This window comes from Gastrolobium bilobum, unplaced genomic scaffold (assembly GCF_033153095.1).
Source record: "Gastrolobium bilobum isolate Gb01-03AN ecotype WA unplaced genomic scaffold, APGP_CSIRO_Gbil_v1 utg27758, whole genome shotgun sequence".
Classification (NCBI taxonomy): Eukaryota; Viridiplantae; Streptophyta; class Magnoliopsida; order Fabales; family Fabaceae; genus Gastrolobium; species Gastrolobium bilobum.
The window spans coordinates 140902-147697 of NW_026895348.1; positions in this window are offsets into that span (position 1 = coordinate 140902).

Consider the following 6796-nt stretch of genomic DNA (forward strand, 5'->3'; position numbering starts at 1 on the left):
AAAAAATATTTCAAGATAATAAAGCTAAATTCATTTAACATTCGAAGAGCCCTTGCTAATTGCTATCAGTCAATCAAAGTTTACAAATAAGTTAACGTATGATCAGATGTTTAGTTAAAACTTATATTTTTAATATTTAATTACTTGATCAGCTTAATTAAAAGACATGTTCAATTACTTACAAAATCAAAGGACAAGCAGGATGATGTCCACAATGTGCTCGAGGGAACAAGATGAACCACATTAACAATCACATCTTCAACGCTTATATGAAAAAGGAAATGAAGGACCTGAGAAAAGAGATTTTTGACCAAATTCCAAATGAAATGAAAATGATGTGAAGAACTTAGAAGGAGAGATTCGTCGGAGAAGAATCGGAAGCCATGGTTTTAATGCAGACTGATAAGCGAGGATAATATGGCGGGAACGAGACTTGATTTTCCCACCAGAAATTTGTGGGCTAACTGGGTTTTGCGAATGAGGCAAACGAAAACCCCTAATGCGGTCGAATATGTCATTGTCCTTCTAATGACCCTTATTGTCCAGTCCGAGAGCGAATAGCTTATGCATTTGGCTTTTTGAACAGGATTCTATGGAGTGGTCTTGTGGTCCATGGATTCTTTTTTCCTTTTGCTTTTCTGTATTTCGCTCAAAGGGTTGAAGGAAGATAGTGTATCAAGCTGTTTGCAAAGGCTGGTTTGATCTTTTTTCCCAGGATCTTGGATGAGGAAATCCTAGGAGACCACCGACTACAACTACCGTCCATGTACAATCCATGACCAACTGTCTATCCTACCTAGCTCCTCTACGTTCTTGAGAGCTCATCTCTGTCTCGATAGATTCTTTCAGTGGCATGTTTCGGTCCTCTTTCCTATTACTTAGAAAAAGTGAGTCATCGGTTCAGGTATAAGATCTATCATTACTGCCTGGACAATTAGACATCCAACCCGCAATTGCAACGATCCAATTGCAAGAGCGGAGCTCTACCAACTGAGCTATATCCCCTCACACAAGATGTTTTTATAGCATGAGAAAATTGAAACCCTATATATATATGGCAAAAATATTTCTCAAGTTGTTAGACATCTAACTAGTAATCCTGATCGTTGATTCTCATTTATTCCCCACATTTAATATTTTTTTTTGTATGGTTATGATTCTTAGCTAGACGTCCAACAACTTGAGAAATGATAACTCCTATATATATATATGGGTTTGATTTTCTCATGTTGCATGAGAATTCAATTATCATGTTGTGACTCAATTAGTGGTGGACTCCACATTTATTAAAAAAAGAAGAAGAAAAGAAAAGTTTTGCACGCAAATCGAAGGGTCACAACATGAGAGTTGAATTCTCATGCAACATGAGAAAATGTTTTTCATATGTGTATATATATATATATATATATATATATATATATATATATATATATATACATGATTATATTGCCTACCTATTTAAACTTCATACCTTTACTATTTTTTTTATAACTGTTGATTATATTTAAATCAACAATCTCAAATATAATAATTTATTTTATTTTATTTATCTCTTCCTTATTTTTCTCAACTAATTATACCAATTATTTATCACTACAACAGTCTCCCATATATATAGGGAGAGATAGAGATAGGATCCTTTGACACTAGTGTCAAATTTGAAATTTGACACCTCATCTGAGAGCCGTTGGATCAAAAAAGATCAACGACTCTAATCTGTAAGCATGTGACACCATTGATCTTTTTTTATCCAACGACTATCAGATAAAATGTCAAATTTCAAATTTGACACTGGTGTCAAAAGATCCTACCTCACACACACACACATATATATATATATATGGAAAATACACTTCTCCTCCAACATGAGAAGTTAATTTTTTTTGAACCCAAGTCCTAACTTTCTCTTTACCTATAAAGAAAGAGAAAATTTGCATCAATTGATAGTCTATTAAAGGTTAAAAAGCGGGGAGTAAGGATAATAAAATTAAAATGATAATAAGTAATATATATATATATATATATATATATATATATATATATGGGTTTATCATTTCTCAAGCTGTTTGAGATAATTTTATCTTCGGTCACTAAATCATAACCGTACAAAGATGGATCAATGGTGATAAAGGAAGAGAGAGAAAAAGAGAATCATAATCATTCAAAGGTGAATCAATTAAAATAAGGAAATAAATAAACAAAACCATATATTTTTGGGATAACCGAAGATAAATATATCTCAAGCAACTTGATAAATATTTTTCTTTATATATATATATATAGAGAGAGAAAGAGACTATATATATACAGAGAGAGAGAAAAATATTTCTCAAGTTACTTGAGATATATTTATCTCCGTCCACCCAAAAACTATATCGTGTTGTTTATTTCTTTTATTATAATTATTGATTCACCTTTGAATGATTATGATTTCCTTTTTCTTTCTCTTCATTTATCATCATTGATCCATCTTTGTACGGTTATTATTTAGTAGTTTGAGATAAAATTATCTCAAGCAACTTGAGAAACGATATAAGCCCTATATGTATATATATGGGAAAAATATTTCTACAGTCACTTTAGATAAGCTTGTCTACAGCTACTCCTTTTTAACTAAGTATGACCGGTCATACTTAGTTATAACAATAAAGCTGTTCTTTTTTCTCTCTCCTCAAACACTGTCGGCTGACGTGGTGGAGAGAGAAAATGTAATTTTAAAGTATGACCAGACATACTCAGTGAAAAAGAGGTAGTTGTAGACAAGCTTATCTAAAGTGGCTGTAGAAATATTTTTTCCTATATATATATATAATGTTTCTCATGTTTTGTAGGACATAATTCTATTTCATTTTTATCTTCTTCACTCCTATAAAAGTGTATAGGGTTCATATGAGCCTATGTGAAAACAAGAGAGACATTTATGAGAAGCATTAATATATAAAATTATCTCCTAGCTACAAAATGGGAAATATATAAAAAAAAAAATATATATATATATATATATATATATATATACATATACATACAGGGGAAGGATGAGGTTTTTGACCCTTTTGCCCCTAATTAAATAATTAATAACCAATTTGCCCCTCCCCCAGAACTATCCACCATCCTGCCCCCATTTAGTCGATTATGTTGCACTTTTAATCGACTAAATGGGCTAAACTCAGAAATTATGAAACGCGAATTTTAGTCGACTAAAAACTCATCTTAATCAACTAAATTGTTTGCACTTTTAGTCGACTAAGCACATTATTTAGTCGACTAAATGTCGCAGATCAGGTTTTTTTAAAAAAAAACCCATTTCGCAAAGGGGGTTATTTTCAAACCCTAATCGACTAAAAGGCTGCATTTCGTCCCCTCTCTCCAACCAAGTCTGAATCTCAACCCTTGAAGGTGCGATTGAAGCTTCCTTGGTTCACACTTGCGAAATCGACATTTAGGTAACGTATTCTGACTTGCATTTGGTTTTAAGTTTAGTTTTTTTTTTTATTTTCTTCATGTATTTGATTTATGTTTGCGGTTTTGTGGATTTAGGTTAGGGGTAGGGTGCTAAGTGTGTTGTGAGGGTGGGGGTTAGGGTTGATGTGGTGCCTTAGGCTTAGGGTTAGGGTTATGTTAGGGTTAGGGTTAGGGTTAGGGTTTACGTTGCTGTTTTGGTTGGGTTGTAGTGTTTAGGGTTAGGAATGGGTTTTTGTGTTCTGTTTTAGGGTGTAGGGTAAGGGTTAGGGTTAGGGTTAGGGTTGAGGGTTAGGGTTTCTGTTTCTGTTTTAGGGTTAGGGATTGGGTTTCTGATTTCTGTTTTATTTTAGGATTAGGTTTTGTTTTTTATATTGAATTTTAAATTTTTTGATATTGTTATTGTTCATTGATTTTTGTTTCCACTTGCATTGTAGGTACAGTTGTTCCCATGGCTGGCCGTAGAAGATCGTCTAGCACTGGAAATGAGAGACGACAAAAGCTACGACAAGACCATCCGTCTTCGTCAAGGCCACAAGAGGAAGACCCCGCTGCTGTGGACCTCCCATTCGGATACTTGTTCGAGAATGACCCGGTGGTTCATGAATCTTTTGTCCGTGACTTTGTTAACCGACCGATTTGTGGGGCCAAATCACTTGATACAGCCTTTTTTGAACAAGAAGGTTTTAACATTGTGAGGTGGTTGGAGGAATCACATCTTAGGACCTTGGCTGAACTGTCGTGTTCATATTCTGAGCTGCATGTACGGGCCTTCTACCATAATCTCAGCTACCATCACGGTGAGCTGAGGTCTAGGGTCTGCGGGGTGGACATCATCATGACGGCTCCGGTATGGTTGGAGTTACTGGGGTATGACTTTGATTCTGCCCAGACTGTGGAATATGACGCAGACAGCGGGACCATACTTCCAGGATATACACGCGGTGATGCCGTGCAGGAGCAGAGGAGAGTCCGTGGGCAACACATTGCCTATACGGTGGGGTTGCTTACTGTGGAGTCCCGCATACTACACTATGTCATCACCCACATTTTGTTTCCGCGAGCGTTCAATCATTCCAGGGTGTTGGAGCATGACATTCCCATCATGTGGGCTATCCGACATGGTACTTCGGTGAACTGGAGGCACTACGTGTGTTGGATGATGTATAAGGCCAAACACAAGGGTGCACTTCCATTTGCTTGTCTTGTTCAGAGGATATTGGAGCATTTTGATGTTCCCATGGGTAATGTGACCTTGAAGAAGACCACAGGGTATAATCATAAGTTTGGAAAACGTCTACTGGAGCAGTGCAAGATGACAAAGAACCCCCAAACAGGAGTGTGGCAGTTCACAGGTGCGGCTGATGTTGAGGTTCCTGATGTTGCTCCAGTTGTAGACATGGTTGACCCCGAGGTGGAGGATGATGATGACGATGATGATGAGGGTGACCAGCAGGAGATAGCTGAGCCTGAGGGTGGGTTTTCATTACGTGATGTCATGAAGGGCATAAACGCCACGCTGAAGAAAATAGGAAAAATGGCGCTGAAACACAAAAAATGGAGGAAGAGTCACGTGCAGAAGGGAAATGAAAGATTTAGACATATACAGGGACGGTTCAAGTGTGTTGAAGATAGGCTTGCTCGTCTAGAGCTTGGACGAGGACAGCAGATTGAGGATGTTGCAGGGCAGGGGGCTGATGTGTCAGATGAGGATGACGAGGAGACGGCGTCCGAGGAGGATGAGGATTAGATTTAGGGTTTATGTTTCTATTTTACGTTTCTAGTGTATGTTGTAATGTAATTGACTTCGGTCTTCCTATTTTACATTTGTAGCTTATGTAATATTATGGTTATGAAATGAACTATTTGATGTTCCCATCATGTTGTGAACCGTTTACGTAATTATTGTTGTTTTCTTGTTTACCAAATGAAGGAACAAATATCTTTTACCTTCATGTTTTCAATTTGTGTCTAATCACAGTCCAACGGGTCTAAAATGTCCAATGAAATTCAGAACAGGTGACCTTAACAGAGTTAAAATAAGAACACAAGTTTCGGATACCCTTAATTATTGCATTTTTGCAGTACATGCACATTCGTGGTTTATAACCTGTACAATACTATTTTGTACCTGAAAGTGTGTTCCCCAAGTCATTATATGCGTGTACATTGATATTCGATCGGTTCCGTGCCAAAAAAAATCGTGCAAAACAGAATGGGGTGTCAAAACCAGTTATTTAGTCGAGCAACCCGTACTGGTTTAGTCGACTAAACTGTGTAGTCGACTAAACCAGTACGGGTTGCTCGACTAAATAACTGGTTTTGACACCCCATTCTATTTTGCACGTTTTTTTTGGCACGGAACCGATCGAATATCAATGTACACGCATATAATGACTTGGGGAACACACTTTCAGGTACAAAATAGTATTGTACAGGATTCGTATGCGATTGGGTACGTATTACCCCAAACCGTTTGTTTACGCTCCCCGAAACTTGGTGATTTCATTTTTTGGTAATATTAGTATTAGTTATGAGTTTCAATCTATCAATATGGACCAATGTTAGATAATGGACTTAGAAATGAAATGTCAAATTACATAATGAGTTAAACAGTAACACAAAGTAACATCACAATGTCTTACAAAAATTACATGAACTCTTACAAAAGACCTTAAATACATGCACAACATTGCTTCAGCTAGGATTAATCCTCATAGGACATGTACGTTTATTGTGACCAATTTGCTTGCAGGTGCTGCATCTAGTTTGACTGCTTGTGGGTTGGGACTCAACCCAATCCATTTCATTCTGTATCCTTGAAGACTTCGGTCTTCCTTGTGCACGAACCAAAGATGCATTTGGGATTAATGTTGGACCATCTATTTCTGGGATCAACAACTCATTACCCATTGGAAACCAATGTGCAGCATAGACCTTCTCAATTTGTGTAATTGAGAACACAGGATCGACATAGTCATAGTGGTTCAATTTTTCAACCTTGCACACCGCTAGCACATGACTGCAAGGAAATCGTCTAGCTGTGAACCGTCCACATTGACATTTACGATTTAGCAAGTCAACCCTCATAATGTCGCCGGCATCATGCGTAGATTGATTGTAGGCATCCTCAACTTCAAACAACTGCAAGTCTCTATCAAAAACACGGACACGGAGACTGACAGTTAACTGATCATTCTTTTGTAAGAAGTCCTCAACCTTTTTTGCAATTCTCCAGCCTTTGTCCTTTACTTTTTGGATCTTTTCACGCCTCTTCACAAAATACTCAACAAGTCTACTTTGCGTCATCTTGACCAATGCCGTTACTGGCAAATTA